General features: G+C 36.1%; 1 pseudogene; it reads left to right on the top strand.

Moving 5' to 3' along the window:
* Positions 1–10,687: 10,687 nt before the first annotated feature.
* LOC148942328 (U4/U6 small nuclear ribonucleoprotein Prp31-like) overlaps positions 10,688–17,600 on the top strand; it is a 67,118-nt pseudogene continuing 60,205 nt past the window's right edge.

The raw sequence follows: 17,600 nt of genomic DNA, 5'->3' as shown, positions 1-17,600 counted from the left end.
TCTGGTGTGCAGAACGTCGACATGGGACAAGCTAACTATAAACGCTGCATAGTTGATACAACATAAAATTTAACTCTGGTGCTATGGATTAGATTCACATAATCCCCGTTCCCTATGCTTGCTGGACTTTGGGCTGAACTAATTTCAGAATGGGTGTCCTGTCTTATTATTCCTACAGTAGGTAGGTAATCTTAACAAAAAGAGAGGAAATGTACTTTATTCCTTTCTTTCAAGTCCTTTTCCACTGTTGTTTCCGTCCAGTTATATTGTTTTACTATTTTGTGTTGCCATCATTTTATTTGATTGTTGGCCGAATGTTTTTTTTTTATTTAAGGTGACTAATAATCAAATACGAAACCAACGTGTAATATTAGTAGAACTATCTTGTTACACCTCCAAAAGAGAAAGGACATATATGGATTTAATTTTGCATAATAATCGCAAGATTTTTTGTTTCATTTCAGTAGTAACCTTTCATAAAGATTTAAAAGTGTTCGAACTGATTATTTGACTTGAGGTAACTTGGTTGATTCAGATGAGAATTCACTGTCTACTACAATTGCTTAGTATGTAATGAAAGCAAAAAAAAATTACATAGATACATAAATGTTTGCCAACTATTGGGTTCAGCATATTATAAGCGATTAAGTCTCTCTAACTTCATTCTCTTTCTCAAATTGTGATTAGAAAAAAACTTGGGATCTTGGTATTTACTTAATCAAGACTTCTTTAGATAGGTAAGACTAAAAAAAGAAAAAGAAAATAAGAAAAAACAATCAGAAAAGCTAGTCCTATGTGTTTTGACTTTTTACAATGAGATGCGATAGAAAAATTTCTTGTCTTGACAACGTTTTGGCTAGCCAGACCTTATTTAGTTTTTTGGGACAGATATGATCATCTGTCCGATGCTCATTCAGAGTTCATGGTGAAAAGACCTGTTTTGGATTCAAACCTATTGCAAAGGATTATATCAATGGAGACGAAAAAAAATAACTTTCTCCTGGATTATAAACAAACCTGTGTGGCAAGTTTATCTTTAATGAACTTAATTTACTATTATTCAGCGCTCGTCACCTGACCATGACGTGTACTTCGCGTGTATTGGTTTAAATTATTTTTGAAGTGAATTTATAACGAGATGAGCGTTTCCGAGCTTTTGTATTCACCGCTGTTAAACTTTGTTTTTGAAAATTTAAGTGGTATTGATGAAGCCGTTATTTTACGGAAAGGAGTGGACTTTTTTAAAGATTTGAGACCTGTTAAGTCAGAGAAAGCAAAGCTATGGAGTTTTGTGAATGAAAATGATCCCCCTGTCAGAAGGGGCACTAATGCAATTCTCAGTCACCTGCAGGATATTATAGACTTTATAAAGAAATGTGATGCCGATGGAAAACTGGTCCCTTGTTTTGTCATCAAAAGGCCAACAGAAGTCCCTGTTATCTCTGCTACAGCGTTTACACACGTCACAACCAAGTTTTGCAGATTTTTTCAAATCAGAAAAAGAAGCTCTGCCCGGTTCTAGTGTGAAAATTTTATCTAAAAAACACTCTGGTGTTATTCGAGAAGTCCCATCTGATTTGGACCTTGAAATGCTACAGAACCAGTTCGGTATAATCGGGTCTAGTCGGTTTGGAACAAGCAAATCGGCTAAGCTTGAATTTGCAGACGCGATTACTAAAGGATCATTTCTGCGAAACGGTGTGAAGATTGGGTATGAAAACTTCCGTGTTTATGAGTTCAAGCAATTGCCAAAGTGTTACTTCAAGTGTCATTCCCCTGGGCACTTGGAAAGTGCATGTACTAGTAGCACTCCCAAGTGCGCTCCTTGTGCTGGACCTCATTTATCTACGAACAGTGATCGTTGTAAGGAATCTCCGAAATTTGCCAATTGTGGAGGATCTCATCCTTCTTACAGCCTACGATGGCCTGTTAAGAAGATCACTGATAAGGTCTATTCTCAGAAATGAATCCGGACATAAGTATAGTCTCATTAAATATTAATGGAACGAGAGGCAAGGACTTTTTTATTGATGATCTGTATGTTAATTACGACGTTGTTTGTCTCCAAGAACATTTACTGACTGCTTTTAGTGAAAATGTTCTGAGACGAAGCAGTGATCACGTTGTTTTTTTTGCGTCCAGCTAAATTTACACGTTGCCGCCCTTCTGGTGGCTTAGCATATTTTTTTAAGAAAAATATTTCTGGTGTGAGTCCTGTGCTTTTCCAATCAGATGACACTTTTCTTGCGGTGCGTCTTGGTAATATTGTATTAATTAATGTGTATCTGTCATATAATGATCGTTCCATTCGTTCACTTCAGAATTTCTCTTGTGCTTGTAATGGTCTTAAAACTTTAATTCAAAAGATATCGGATAACGGGTTGCATTTTGTTATTGCTGGTGATTTTAATACCGATCTGGTTTCTGATAATGTAAGGAATGGTCAGCTTTTTGATTCTCTCCCGGCTTATTAAAATTGTTCGGAAGTCCCATGATTATACGTATATTCACCATTCAGGTTGTAAATCAGACATTGATCACGTTATTTGTTCTGCAGCTCTTGTCTGCTCGCCAGTTACGGTTCATTTTGACAAGAATGATCTTGATCACCTTCCGCTGTCTTTTTGTTCATCAAAATCTGTTGCTTTTTCTGGGAGTATGTCTAATAGTCGTGGTGTACGTTCTAATTGGTTTTATAAGCCTGATTGTAATGATGCGAATTTTTCTGTTTATCTTATAACATTGGCTTCACTTCTAAGTACGATTTATGTTCCTTATCAGCTTTTGCAGTTTAGTCAGAATTTTATTTATGCTAAATATGAAATAGACCGATATTATCATTCTATCCTCTCTGCTATGAAAGAAGCTGACAAAATTTCTGTCCCAGTAAAGCGAATCCGAAAGAATACTCAAAAGTTTCTTTAGTCACTTGACCCTAACCTTAAGGCCTGTAAAAATAAAGCTAAATTTTGGCTAAAATTTTGGACAGATTGTGGTCGGCCTAGGTCTGGTAATGTTTTTCTTATTAAATAGAAAACTAAATTAGAATTTAGGAAGTATCTAAAAAGTATCCGATACCGACGGCTTGATTTTCCATCTTCGCCTAAAGATTGGAGGAAAGTAATTAATTCAAGTAAAACAGACGATCTGATGTAAGTAGTAATGCTATTCTACCAAGTTTTTGGTATGCATACTATTCGAAGATTTTCTCCGTTTTGAATTATTCTGTTCATAGAAAGTTTTGCGAAGCGTTTGTTAAAATTGTCCCTAGATTTCTAAGTCAGCGCTTTGTTTTGCCTATATCGAGTTGTGAAGTTTTGAATGCTTTGAATCATCTTAAGCCGAAATCTATTGATGCTGATGGTATATCTAAAATGCATCTAACTCCCCAATGTGCTAAACTTGTGTCACATCTTGCGCTTTTGTTTCAGATGTGCTTGGCATCTTCTGTCGTCCCGGAAAGCTTTTTGTGTGGCAGCGTGACTTCAATTTTAAAAAGAGGTAAACCGCCAACAGATTGCTCTTCTTACCGTCCAGTTTCTGTTTCTTGCAATATTAGCATGGTCTTCGAGTATATTCTTTTACCTAATTTAACTCGAAATATTTCTTTCTTGGGTGAAAATCAACTTGGTTTCAGACCTGGTGTGGGGTGCCAACATGCTCATCGTGTCCTTTCTTCTATTCTACTTTCTAATTCTGTATATCTCTGTACACTTGATATTTCAAAGGCTTTTGATTCTGTTGTTCATAATCAGCTTTTCTTTTCTTTGTTTTTTTCTGGTGTTAATTTTTCGGTTATTTACCTTCTACGGTTTTGGTATTCTAATTCTTACCTCCGCCTGAAATCTTCTCCAGAAACAACTATTAAAGTACTTCGTGGTGTTAGGCAGGGAGGTGTTTTATCACCAACCCTGTTCAAAATTTGTATTTCTACTGTTCTGGAAAAGATCTCTGTTACGTATTTTTCTGGTTCTACTGATGTTTCTTACATTGCCTATGCTGATGATATTCTGTTGATTAGTCGTACTAAGTCTGCTCTTTCTGTGATGGTTTCCTTAGTTTCTCAGTCTTTCCTAAATATTGGTCTATCCTTGAATCTTGACAAGTGTGAATTATTATCTTATAATCTGTCTTCGTCTACTCCTCTGGTATGTAATGAATTTTCTGTACTTTCTGTCTCTTCCTTTCGTTGGCTTGGTATTACTGTTTCTAATTCTCTAGCTCTCTTTCGTAAAGAGATTGTTGCTGATTGAGTAAGAAAAATTCAGTTCAGTTAATCAAACATTGTAGCAAACCGTGGAAAATATAATAGAATAGCTTGGGCGCTTATTCTCGACCTTTTCTGATCATTCCTTACTTTATTTTTCGGGTGTCCATTCTGTTCTTAAGTTAAAGGATTTGAAAAAGATTATAGTTACATTTCAAATTTTGCAAATTTCTTCTTTCTCTGCCACCATGGACTAGAAATCGGTATCTAGTTAAAAATTTCTATGTTACGGATGTAACTCAAAAGCTCGGTGACCTACACAAAGACCTTTCTGCAGATGCATTTTGTAAATTTGGCCCTGACCACGGTCTTTTACAGTTCTTTTCTTAGTTTAATTCAATTGCTAGTGTTTGTTGAGTTCTTTTTCGTTTTTCTTTTTTTATTATTATGTACTCCACTTGTACTACTTTTTGTTAGTTGTGGGTAATAAATGATTGATAGATTGATTAATTGATTGATGTTTGGTGTAAAAATTTGAGTAGAAAATATACCAGCCTATACTTAGTTCTAACCCTATATCTGAAGCAATGACGGATTTGATTTGTCATTTAATATGATTTGGTTTGAATCGCAGATTTTGATTTTATTTGAATGTTGACAGATTTCATTTCCTTGTCTATAATTTTTGCTGCCATTTAGGACTAGTAGATTATCCCTATAAGGTTTTCGCTAAATTGTAGAAGGAATGACGGTTAATAAAAGAAATAAATTTCTGTCCAATATGGAACTAATGAAGAGCAGTAAACGGTGCTCTGTATTTTAAATAGTTTGTCTTCGTCTCAAGGCATCATTCTCACTTCCAATTTGAGAGCAGGATTCGCGGAAGGTTATTTAGATAGTATAAGTATTCATGGAACTTTTGAGCCTTTTTTTTACGTCTGCTTCCCTTATCTAACTTGTTAGTGTAACGATAAACTGTAGAATTATACCTAAAATTCTTGAAGATTCAAAGTAGGTTTTTAGAACTCATTCCCGAGGTCACGAGCTTACGCATTAATTGTCAGAGCTAGTGACAACAAATTTAGCACAGGGGGGAAGGGCAGCCCTGTTAGTTACATTTCGTGAAGTTGTGGGTTCGCAAAATGACTGCCAGACGCAAGCTAATGACTTGCGTCTACTAGGGATTCCTGGGATCCTTGCAGTCCCCGATCCCAACCACGGAAGAGATTCAGCGGTTACAGACAGGGAGGACGCGCTGATTCTTCCAGTTTAGCGCGCGTGCGGCCCATATCACTTTCTACTGGCTGGTAGAATGGCTGGTAAATGAGCAAAAACTAAGTGAAATAATCTTCCAAGCGTACAACTACCACAAATCAATATACAAAAATAGATGAAACTAAAACGAACAGAAATTACAATAAATAGCCGATTCAAACTCAAATTGGGCAAAAATGAACATGAGTAGGGCTGATAACCCCCATGCCTTCTCAAAACACAATTTGCACTTTACTGAAAAAAAAAACAACAAACAAATGACCGTGGATTGTCAGTTTAATTGACATATACTGACATTTGTTCCTTAAGGCTTTGATAATTAATTTTATTTATGAAAGTATGAAAGGTGGAAACGTTTCAAACGTATTTTGTTTTTAGTAAAGCGTAAATTGCGTTCTGGTTTTGAAAAGGCATGAGGGTTATCAGCCCTACTCATGTTAATTTTTGCTCGTTTTGAGTTTGCCTGGGCTATCTACTGTAATTTCTGTTCGTTTTGAGTTCCATTTTTTTATATTGATTTCTGATAGTTTTACGCTTGAAAGATTATTTGACTTAATTTTTGATCATTCTTGGCTTAATGGGGCTCTTCACTTTTCTTTGAAAAAAACTTGTCTTGTGTAAAAAGTTTTTTTAAGTTAATTTCTGTTCGTTTTTATTGACATAGTCTTTTTCATGGAAAAAATGCTATTGTGAACCTATTCAGTTTATTCTATAAAAATCTATAGTATAGATTGCTATTCGTATGTTGGAGAAACTTTTTCAAAAATTTTTAATCCTGACGCAAAGAGTATAATTTTAATTTTAATTTAATAACTTCTGAAGTTGACCTGAAAAACAAGAACTTAATATCATGCCGTTAGGATTCTATCTCCGCTTTTAAACAACAAGTACACGTCTACACTCTTTTTAACCGTTAGAATTGTAAGCACGGTAATAATGATCGCATTGGTCCCAAAAGTTTCAACTTAATACCTCCAGCTGTTTTTACTAATTTGCTGAAATTTCTCATTGGTAGCCAAACACGATAAGCCTTTCGGTTTATTTTAAGTCAGCATTTCGTTTTTAAGCATAATAAGCCAATCGCATAATAGTGAGGGGTTGAAATGCCTAACATCCCTAAAGACACAGTTGCTGGACCGTTACACTATGCTGAACAAAATGGCTGTCTCAAACTTTTGACTGGATGCCTTTGGAAAATGAATGGGCTTGAGAGATAGCCTGTTTGTCCTCTAATATCTTTTTACTCTTAAAAAGGGCACCAGACACTCGCGCTATAATTGGAGTGCATGGAGGAGGACTCCCCCCTTCACATATCGAGTAAAAACATTTTAAACAAATAAAAAAAGTGAAAACATTTTATTTGTATTTTGTTTTCAGTAAAGTGCAGCTTATGTTCTGGTTTTGACAAGGTATGGGGGTCGTAAAAGACAAAATTTCCAGAACTTTTAACTACGCTCAACAAAAAGGCTATCTTAAAATTTTGATAAGATGTGTTTTGGGAATTGATGGGCATTGTGGGGGGGGGCTTGTTGCCCTTCAATAACTTTTGACTAAAAAAAGAGCACTAATCGTTTCAATTTCCAATCGAATGAGTCTTTTTCGAAGTTTCTATGGCAAAAAATGGCCGTCAGATGCATTTCAGGAAAATATGAGGTGTGTGTGTGTGTGGGGTGGGGGGGCTATCCACCCTCCGGTCACTGAATCTCACAAAAGGCACTAGATATTCTGATTATCAATGCAATAAGTCCCATATGAAGTTTATACGATCACCCTTTCTATATATACCTTTTATGACCCCAGAGTAAAACTCTGGGGTCATAATGGCGGGGTTTGTCATCCTCAAAGACAAAATTTCGGGACCTTTCAATTACGTTGAACAAAATGGCCTATTTCGAAAGTTTTATTGGATGTGTTTTGGGAAATGATGGGCGTGGGAGGGGGGTAAGTTACCCTCCAGTCACTTTCGACTATTAAAAAGGCACTGGACCTTTCGTTTTCCAATCAAATGATGTCGTGTTTCAACGACAACAAATGGCCATCTCAAAATTTCTATCAGATGCATTTCTAGAAGACCCAAGATGGGGGGTGGTATCCACCCTCCGCTCACTCAGAATCTTAAAAAAAGGTTATATGATTAGAACTTCTGGTTATCAATAAAATGTACCCTTTCCAAAGGTTATATGATCACCCTTTCTATATATGCCTCATGTACCCCCAGGGCATAACTTAAAACCCTTACCCTGAGATCTGTGGGAAGGAGGGTGGGTTCATCTTCCTCAAAGACAGGATTTCTGGACTTTTTAGTTACGTTGAACAAAATAGCTAAACAAGTGAAAACAAACTGAAAACATTTTAAATGTATTTTGTTTTCAGTAAAGTGCAAATTATGTTCTGGTTTTGAGAAGGTATGGGGGTTATAAAAGATATACTTTCAAGAACTTTAAACTACGCTGAGCAAAATGGCTATCTCAAAATTTTGATTAGAAGTGTTTGGGGAAGTGGTGGGCGTGGGAGGGGGATTTGTTGGGACAAATGGGGAACAAATGGCCATCTCAAAATTTCTATCAGATGCATTTCTAGAAAACCCGAGATGGGGGGCGGTATCTACCCTCCGCTCACTCCGAATCTTAAAAAAGGTTATATGATTAGAACTTCTGGTTATCAATGAAATGTACCCTTTCCAAGGGTTATATGATCACCCTTTCTATATATGCCTCATGTACCCCCAAGGCATAACTTAAAACCCTTACCCTGAGAGCTGTGGGAAGGGGGGGGGTTCATCTTCCTCAAAGACAGGATTTCTGGACTTTTTAGTTACGTTGAACAAAATAGCTAAACAAGTGAAAACAAAATGAAAACATTTTAAATGTATTTTGTTTTCAGTAAAGTGCAAATTATGTTCTGGTTTTGAGAAGGTATGGGGGTTATAAAAGATATACTTTTAAGAACTTTAAACTACATTGAGAAAAATGGCTATCTCAAAATTTTGATTAGATGTGTTTGGGGAAGTGGTGGGCGTGGGAGGGGGATTTGTTGCGCTCCATTCACTTTCGAGTATTAAAAAGGGCACTGTCCCTTTCAATTACCAGTTGAATGAGCTGTTTTCAAAGTTTCTACGACAGCAAATGGCCATCTCAAAATTTTCATCAGATGCAGTTTGGGAAAATACGAGGTGTAGGAGGGTATCTACCCTCTGATCACTCTGAATCATAAGAAGGGCACTAGAAGTTCTGATTACTAATCCAATGAGCCTCCTCCAAAGTTTACACGTTCATCCTTTCAATATATACTTTGTATGCCCCCAGAGCGTAGCTTACAACCCTTGCCCTAAGGGATTTGGGAGGGTGGGGGTGTCATCCTCAAAGACATAATTTTCGGACCTTTCAATTACGTTGAACCAAATGGCTGTCTTAAAATTTGGATTGGATATGTTTGGGAAAGTGGTGGGCATGAGAGGGGGTTAGTTGTCCTCCAATCACATTTGACTATTTAAAACGGCACTGGCTCTTTCAATTTTCAATCGAATGAGCTGTTTTTGAAGTTTCTACGACAACAAATAGCCATCTCAAAATTCCTATCAGATGCATTTTCTGAAAACCCGAGGTGTGGGGGAGGGTATCCACCTTACGATCACTCTGAATCTTAAAATTGGCAATAAAACTTCTGATTACCAGTCCAAAGAGCCCCCTTGGAAGTTTATACAATGACTTTTTCTATATGTACCTTATATGCCCCCAAGGCATAACTTAAACTCTTGACCTGAGGACTGTGGGCCGGGTGGGGTCCTCCTCAAAAACATTGTTTCCGGACCTTTCAATTACATATAACAAAATGGCTATTTCAGAATTTTGATTAGATGTGTTTGGGAAAATAGTGGGCGTGGGAGGGGAGTTTGTTGCTTTCCAATCACGTTCGACTATTAAAAAGCGGACCAACCCTTTCAACTTCCACTCAAATGAGCTGTTTCCGAAGTTCCTATGACAACTATCTCAAAATTTCTATCAGATAAATTTCGGGAAAATACGTGATGTTAGGGGCGGCGGGGGGACCCACCCTCCGATCAATTTAAATCTTAAAAAGGGCACTAGAAGTTCTGATTACGAATCCAATGAGCCCCTTCCGAAGTTTATACGATCATTCTTTCTATATATACATTATATGCCCCCAAGACATAACTTGCAACCGTTGTCCTGAGGGCTGTAGCGGGCGGGGGGGGGGTTATTCTCGAATACATAACATCCGTACCTTTCAATTACTTTGAACAAAATTGCTATCTCCAAATTGCATGGGAGGCGGTTAATTGCCCTCCAATCACTTTTGAGCATTAAAAAGGGCACTAGCCTCTTCAATTTCCAATCGAATGTGCCCTTTTCAAAGTTTTTATGACAACTCTTTCGATACGTAGTGCCCTGGTCTAAACATAAAAAAAACAATTTGTGCCCACATCGTTTTTTACTTAGTCAGTGCTATTGCGCTGTCTATGATACCTCCAAATCAAAGTGTTTAGATGATTGACGATATAGGTATCTTGTCAAAGAAACCAGGTGATTAAGATTTATTACCGTTTGTATGATATTTCAGCTTAAGCTTGATCCATGACAATTTTCCAGAAATAAAACAAATACATAAAAAATCGAAACCATTTGAATGGTCTTTTTCAAAGCTAAAGTTTATCGTTAAGGATGCCAACTGTGGCGTGGGGATTAAAACCGAGGACAAAAGAGGAGCACTGTGGTTTTTTGTTTCAATGGAAACCCAAAAAAAAACGCAAAAACCAAAGGTTTTGTAAAGAAAGGACAAAAAAAGGTAAAATAGTAGTGAAATAAACAAAAAGTATCTTTTTACGTCGTGAAATGGCATTTTAGATCACAGTAACAGTTTTTTAGTGGAATTCTGATTTTTTGTATAAATTCTCTTTCTTCTTGAAGTAGTTGAAGGTCTAATATCTTACGTCAAGGTGCCCAACGCGTCTCTTTGGTGTAGAGCCAATCATTATTGCCCATTGATTTATCGGCGATTCTTTTGGCGAGTTCGGTGAAATGCTAGTGATTTTGGATGGTTTTCTTAGTGAAAAGATGGCGATTTCTATTTGGTCGTTTTGGCAACTCCCTTTGAGAAACAGGGGATTTTCAAACATAAACCTCGTTGTTGAACCGGATTCACTGAATAAAGTTGTTTTGATACCTCGTTCAAAGTGTTTCCGAAATGTCATTGGCTGATGAACTTCTTGCTGACTTGGAGTCTAATGAACCAAATGAAGATGAGACTCAAGTTAAAGAAGAACCAATGGAAATTATGTCTTTAAAACAGAAGATATTGAAGAGTTCAAGGTTCCATTTCTGCCTAATGCTATTGAAACAACTGCCAGACTACAAACCAAAATCAAGAAAGAGAAGGGTAAATTTTACTATGTTGAAGTAATGCCCGTTTTTAAACTTAGAAATGATTGCATAGCCTAGGCTAGTAAGTTCTATGGTAGGCCTGTGTGTGTAGGCTCTATAGTTGGATCTGTCACTAAGATAAAATTTTGAAAAAAACGTTGAAAATACTACTTTGCTTTCTTACATCATTCCCAAAAGCACTTCACTTTAACCTACTTTTCCCCCAAATCACCTAATGTGTTAACATATAGCCTAGCCTAACATAAATTACACACTTCCTATGCACTTTTGCATAAATAACTCTTTTGTTTCAACTTAATATCTGTAGAAACAACATGAACAAAGTCAAGAAAAAAAATTATAGGCTAGTGGGTAAATATCTACCAAATCATATTATTGAGTTACAAATAAAGTGAATATACCACTCGATGCCATTTTTCATCCTCTTTCCAAATATAATAATCATTTTAGTTAGAAATGAATTTGACACCCACCCATTTTTATACAATTTAGGGTAGCCTATATATATGAACATTAGGGGGGTGGGGTTAATTTTATTTCTGATGTTAATGAGAGGTAAGTTTAAACTTTCCCCCCCCCTTCTAATGTGCAAATATATACCCTGAATTGATATATTTAGGGGGTGAGGGCTAAAATTCATTTCCAACAAAATGATTATTATATCTGTAAAGAGCATAAAAAAGGCATTGAGTGGTGTATTCACTTTATTCCTAACTCAATAATATGATTGGTAAATATTTACCTTATGGTGTTTCCTTTTGGATAAAATAAGACATTTATTGCAGAATTACAGTTTTTTACATTATTTTATTAAATAGATGCTGAACTAATGCGTCTTTTGGTCTTTTTATGCTGTGACCCAAATACACTATTTGTTTTGTTTGAAAATTCCATTTTGAGCCCTTAATGATGGTAGTAAATTTTTCATTATTCATATTATTGACTTACAAATAAAGTAAACATACCACTTAATGCCTTTTCTTATGCTCTTTTCAAATATAATAATGGTTTCTGTTGGAAATGAACTTCACCCCCACTGCTATATATACCAATTCAGGGTATATATTTGCACATTAAGGGGGTGGGGGTAAATTTTATTTCTTTTGTAAATGAGAGGAAAGTTTAAACCCGCCCCCTCCACCCCCTAATGTGCAAATATATACCCTGAATTGGTATATATAGGGGTTGGGGGAAAATTCATTTCTGACAAAATTGATTATTATATTTGGAAAGAACATAAAAAAAACATTGAGTGGTATGTTTACTTTATTCATAAGTCAATAATACAAATAATGAAAATTTACCATGATGGTACCTTGTCCTCTATTTTTGTCTGTAGAAAATGTATCTCAAAGGTTCAGAAAACCAGAGTGATCACCTTAAGTGCAGTTTCTAGCAATATAGACAAACACCTGTCCAGACACACAAGCAAAAAGAGTGAGAGAGACAAAAACACATACAAAATACATAGATTCAGACACACAAACCAAGAAAGACATGCATTGGAATAAGCAAACACCTGCCCAGACACACTAGGCAAACAGAGATAGTAATGAAGTGGACTTCTGTTGCATCCCATTGTATTACCATACCCACCATTTATTTGCCCACTCCATGAAAAGATTTGCTTTGAAGCCATTGATTGTTGTTGAATTTAGAGCTGTCTTGAAATAGTTCCTTTTTTGCATGCTTGCAGAATAGCTTTGACAAATAACCTTTGGTTCTGATGACTAGGCAAGCTGGAAAAAAAATTTTCATGGTTAGAACTTAAAAATTTGCAGGGCATTTTCATGTTACCTTTTTGTAAATAGTTGGTCCAAGGGGCTTAGGTTCATCTGCATCTTTAGATTTTTGGTTTTCAATTTTTTAATTAAGTAATGTTTTGACCTGGCTTTTGGCTTGTATTATTAGCCAAATTCTGACAAGTTAGGTTTTCTTATAATGATAATAATATAATGCAAAACAAATAGGCCACAGGGCCTCTACAAAAATCTTTTAAATTGACAAAAGTTACAGGCACTTTCACTGTAGTATTTGTCCAGTTCCTGCTTGAACAAGTTTAATGAGTTGACATTGACAACTTCAAAGGGGAGATTGTTCCAGTGTTGTGTTACTCCTTTTGGAACCTCTCCTCTTGAAGCTTGAGGTTGTGACCATGAAGGTTTGTGTGGCTGAAGTTGAGAAATTTGGTAGCCTGGAGGTTTTTGTAGGTGCTGTAGCAAAGCTTGTATATCTCAATGAGGTCTCCTCAGTGCAGTCAATAAGCTAGTGAAGAAAGCTTGAGCTTGCAGAGCCTATCTTTGTAAGGTAAGGCTCTCAGAGTTGGACAGAACTGTTATCCATATTTGAACTTTTTTGAGAGCTTTTATGTCTTTGTTGTAAAAGGGATGTGTAGTGCAATTACTGTATTCAAGGATTGGCTCTACTAGAGCTTTATAGAGAAGGCAAAGGGTCTTATCATTTCCAAAAGTGAAGTTGCACCTTAAAAGTCCTGCAACATGATTTGCTTTCCCAACAATGCTGTTACAGTGAGCCTGGAAGTTGAGGTTGCTGTCAATGACAACTCCTAAGTCACACTCCTCCTGGTATGATGTGATCAGTAAGTGTCCTAGTCTATATTCATAGTGGATAGTAGGTTTCCCTATTGTTAGCTTATGGCTTTTGTCAATATTGATTACCATTAGCAAGTTGGACAACCATCTATTGAGCTTGTCAAGGTCCTCTTGTAGAGATTGTGCATTGGCAGCTGTTTTGATTACTTTATAGAGCTTGGTGTCATCTGCACACAGTAGAATCTCTGAGTAGATGCCTTCTACTAGATTGTTGAGATACAGGTTAAATAAGAGAGGGCCAAGGACCAAGCCCTGGGGAACACCACATTACCTCAACTTTGAGTGTGCTCAGAATTCCATCTACTGATACTGTTTGAGACCTTCCAATAAGAAACTCTCCAATCCAATCAAGTGTGGTGCCCAGACCTAGGTGGTGGAGTTTGTGTAAGAGGCAACAATGAGGTACTCAATAACAATAGGGCGGGCTGTGCCTCCTCACAAGAATTGCTCCAGCCTCTAAATGAAAGGTTTGATATAGTGTTGATGGCTGTTTTCTACAAGTACATGAATTCGCCTCCCTCAGACGAGCTCTCTCGAATTGTGCCCCCCTTTGTCCAGCCGACAAGGCAGACACGAAGGCACATAGCTTGGTCCAATTATCTAAAGGAGGATACGCCGAAAACCGAGTACTTGAGGAACAGCTTCATCCAGTGTTGCACTTCTATCTGGAATGATCTTCATGGGGATATTATCCCTGCAAATCCCTCTGTTGACACCTTCAAAAGAAGGTTCAATAGGCATTTAAAACCTCAAGGCCATTGAACAAGGTAAATGAATAGTGGCATATCAGATACTTTGAAGTACCTGGCGCCGTGAACATTGGAATAAAAAAAGAAAGAAAAAGTAATTCAGGAACATCAGCAGAGATTTTGGAACAGGACTTTAGCCTATTTTGCATTGTTGATACCATGAAATTTTGTAACATGAGCCAGGACAAAAATAAAGATCTTAATAGTTGGACAAAGGGCTTAGGTTCATCTGCAGCTTTAGATTTTCTGCCATCAATTCTTTAATTAAGTAATATTTCAACCCAGCCTTTGGCTTGCATTATGAGTGTAATTCTAATAAGTTAGGTCTTTTTGTGTCCTCCTTATTCTGTGTTAACTGTAGTAGCTGGGCCCAGGAAGCTCCAAGCCTTCCACAACTTTATCCCAAAGAACTTCAACAATCTCTAGAAATTTGTAGAAAATGTATATCAAAGGTTGAGAAAACCAGAGTGATCACCTTAAGTAGCAGTTGCTAGCAATATAGACAAGTCCAAGGTATGTCAGTTAGGGATGATAATGGTATGGGCATCTGTTGCATCCCACTGTATTGCCATACCCACCATTTAGTTGCCCACTCCTTGTTAAGATTTCCTTTGAAGCCATCAGTGGTTGTTGAATTCACAGTTGTCTTGCTTAGGAGACTCCTAGTGTGGGTAGAGAAGAAATAGTTCCTTTATTACATGCTTGCAGAATAGCTTTGCTGAATGACCTTTGGTTCTGATGACTAGGCAAGCTGGAAAAAAAAATCTTTGTGGTTGGAATTTAACAATTTGTAGGTCATTTTCAGGTTACCTTTTGTAAATACAAAGTTCAAGTAAGAAGATTGAGACATGCAGTCAAAACTCTTTGTTTTGAACCTGCTTTTATATCTCACAGTTGTCTTGCTTAAATGACAGTTGCCAGCAATAATGAACAGTCTTATAGATGTCAGTCAGTTTTTAAACCATTTCTGACCCAAGAAACAGTTTAAAAATTAATGTGGTAGATGCCTGCAAATATCCATCCTGCTCTAAACTTGCCATTTAGATTTTTCATCTGTTAAGACCCCTCTAAAGAGGCTCCAAACAGAAAACATTTTTGATTTACTGAAGAAGTTGAAAAGCAAATGCAAAAGTGGCTTCAAGTTTAATCTAAAGAATTTGATTCCAGACACATAAATAAAATAGAAGAATTGCAGGATAGGTGCATAAATGTTGTCAGGATTGTGTAGAAAAGTTTTGGATTGATTAAATAATTTGTTTTGATCTATATTGACTGTCTTATTACTTATTGAATGATCCTTGCACATATAGTACCAGGAGATCAACCTTTGTTCCTGGCACATGGTATGCTTGTATTACATATATTAGCATGAGTATCCTGTTATTCTTATTTTCAAGTCATGAGGTGGCAAATAAGCAATTTCAATTGAATTAAGAATTCTGGCATGAATTCAATTTGTTGTGTATGTATATCCTTCCACAGAATCATACATTTTATAGGATATTTGTTTACAATTCAATATGATCCTTGCTGTGGCTGGTCTTCTAACTGCTGATTTTGTTTTACTTCGTTTTTGTTCTTCATCACCTTTCTTCTTTATTATGTTACAGTAATTGCTAATCAATCAGCAGGAAGAAAAGTCCAGCTCTATTTTAAAAAGAATGGTTGTGACTGAACTCTATTCTTCATTCTAGAGATGATGATTGACATAATGTAAGTTTAAGTGCCAATTGTTTTTGTTACTTTATTTAATGAAGGTACAATAAAAAACAATAACCATTAACAAACATAAATAAAACAGGGGTTAGCAGCAATTTACTGCTTGGAGGAGAGGATACATTTAATGACTGTTAGTGATTTTCAATACTAACCAATAGTTCATAGAAAAAAATGTTCAGGAATTAATTTTGAAGTTTATTCAACTTTGAAGGTTGTTCATGTTGCTAAGGTTCAGGAGTCTTTGTATGGAAGGGGGTAGTACTAGAATTGGCTGAGAAAAATTACATAAAGCTTATCAATGATAAAAATGTTTCAAGAAAATATAATTGGATTTGTTTTTAGAGTGGAATGTTTTTTGTTGTTGTCTATTGATCTGATTAAATTTTCTGGCCTCAAAGACAACTCATTTAAAGTTTCAGAATAAAGGCAGCCTCAACTGGGAACAAATTGGGTTGCATAGATATATAGGGTGACAAACTACACAAAAAAACATAAAAAAGATTTTCTTTTGGAGGGGGGGGGGATTTTACTTACACATTTAAATAGTTTTTAGGCTTCTGGCTATCATAAGTTTTACTCATTGGTGTTTTAGTCAAATTATTGATCTGTAGTAGAAAATGTTACTTTGTTGTAGTACAATCTCTTCCCTGATTAATAAACATACTAGACATAAGGATTTTCATTCAAATTAGCCCTTTTGTGGTTATTTGTTATATTTTACTTAATATCATCTCTTGGGCAAAAAGGAAGAAGAGACACAGCAGTTAAACTACTCTGATCAAAAATAAATTTTCTGGATTTTCAAGATGGTGAACTGTAAATCTCTATAGACCAAACCCAATGGACTGGCTATCTTAGATTTTGCATTTCGCAGACCTTTACCCATTTTGTCAAAACTTTGGGCTTTGTGGCAGAAAAAATACTTTTATTGTGGACTCTCTTTGGGTGCAGAGAAAGGCCGCGATACATGAGTAATTTTAACTCTTTTACAATAAAACCTTGTCAATCTAGTTGTCAAAATTTAAGCTTGTTGTGGAAACCACCAATTAATTGTTTAGATTTTATATCAGCTCGTCATAGGCAGGTGTGCAAAAAGTTCCAAAGCGGCCAGCAGCAGAATTCTAAAAGCTGCAAACACTTTAGCAGTACAAATTCTGTTTTGATAGCTTTGCTTTGAGCAAAAAGCATGTTTATGGATAAAAGTTGCTGAAAGGTAACAAATATAACTTACTATAGCTTGCAGTTAGAAATATCAATAGTTTTCTGAATCACAAAATATGCTAATTCAGGTGCAAGCCATATACTCCCCATAAATACCACACACGAAATATATATATACCTTTTTATCAAAAGTACTGTATCTATGTAATCTAATAATGCTAGTGGAGTATAGTATTCAAAGTCTGTAGTCTCGTGTATATGGCTGACTGCTGTTACTATATGGATGGAGTTGTGCACTCTTATTATATTTTTATTATACAAAAAATTCAGACAAAATGACATGCTTAATACTCGTTGATCATTACACGACAACTATAAAAAGCACCATTTTATTTTCTGGAAGAACAATATTGATTGGCAGCCTGGCAGTCACATGTATTGTTAAGCTTTGATAATAGTTTTGCCCTAACCTAAT

The sequence above is a fragment of the Artemia sp. Qi Xiang Cuo genome, chromosome 17 (genome assembly GCF_049724085.1).
Source record: "Artemia sp. Qi Xiang Cuo chromosome 17, ASM4972408v1, whole genome shotgun sequence".
Lineage (NCBI taxonomy): Eukaryota > Metazoa > Arthropoda > Branchiopoda > Anostraca > Artemiidae > Artemia > Artemia sp. Qi Xiang Cuo.
The sequence above is the reverse complement of the archived record's forward strand: the minus strand, read 5'-3'. Positions and strand labels throughout refer to the sequence as shown.